The sequence below is a fragment of the Penaeus vannamei genome, chromosome 43 (assembly GCF_042767895.1).
Source record: "Penaeus vannamei isolate JL-2024 chromosome 43, ASM4276789v1, whole genome shotgun sequence".
In the NCBI taxonomy this organism is placed as follows: Eukaryota; Metazoa; Arthropoda; class Malacostraca; order Decapoda; family Penaeidae; genus Penaeus; species Penaeus vannamei.
The window spans coordinates 13367423-13368895 of NC_091591.1; positions in this window are offsets into that span (position 1 = coordinate 13367423).

Genomic DNA, 1473 nt, shown 5'->3' on the forward strand with positions numbered 1-1473 from the left:
GAGACAGAGAGAGAATGAGATAGACAGAGAGAGACACAGAGAGAGAGAGAATGAGATAGACAGAGAGAGAGAAAGAGAATGAGATAGATAGATAGAGAGAAAGACAGAGATAGAGAAAGAGAGAGAGAGGAATATCATATAAAAAGGAATTAAAAAGGAAAAATAGAACACTAAATAAAATATATAATACATAAAGCAATATGAAAAAAATGTATAAGTTATGAATACAATAATTTCGTTCAAATAACTTAATTTAACTCGACCAATGACGACATAATATTACAGCATAATTGTTACGAAATAATAGCTGACAGGTAAACATGCTAAATTAATTAATCATCAAAAAATGTTAATGATAATGATGGTTAATGGTGCTAATGTTAATGGTAATAATGATAATAGCGATCATGTTAATGGTAATAATCATAATAGTGATAATGATAATGGTAATAATGTTTATGGCGATAAAGTAAATGGATATAATGGTAATGTTGGTGAAGTTAATTGTGATAATGTTAATGACCACAAGTATTAATAGAATATTTGTTATTACTTTTAATTACCATTATCACTGGCGATTACTGGCAGTGATAATGATGATAGGAATAATGGCAAGTTTTAATGCGAATGATGATGATAGTGATAATGACATCCATAGTAACAGAATCATAATAGCAATATTAGTACTAACAATAACGATGATAATGATGATAATGATAAAGATGCTAATGATAAGGATAACTACTACTAATGATGATAAAATGATGATGATGATAATGATAATAATGATAACAATAACAATAATGATAACAATGATAATAATAATAAGGATGAAAATAATAACAATAATATTAATGTTGATGTTGATGATGACGAAAATAGTAACAATAATAATAATGATAATAATAATGATAATAATTACAATAATGGTAATAATAATGATAATAATAATAATGATATTAAAAATGATAATAATAATAATAATGATAATAATAATAATAATGATAATAATAATAATAATAATAATAATAAGGGTAATAATGATAATAATGATAACAATAATAATAAGGATAATGGTAATGATAATGATAATAACAACAACAACAGCAATAGTAACAATACTAATGATAATAATAACAATAATAACAATGCTAATAATGATGATAATGACAATAATAAAAATTATAATAGTAATAGATGTTGATAACCTTACTGATGATACAAATAGGATATTGATGATAAGAACAACAATAATAATAACGATAATAATAACAATAATGATAATAATAATGATAATGATAGCAATAATATTAATGGTATTAAGAATAATATCGAAACTAATGATAATATACACAGTAATAGTAATAATGATAACAATAAGGACATAATAATAACAACAATAAAGATAATAATGATAGTAGTAATAATGATGATATCAATAATAATGAAAATGACAATGATAGAGATAATGAT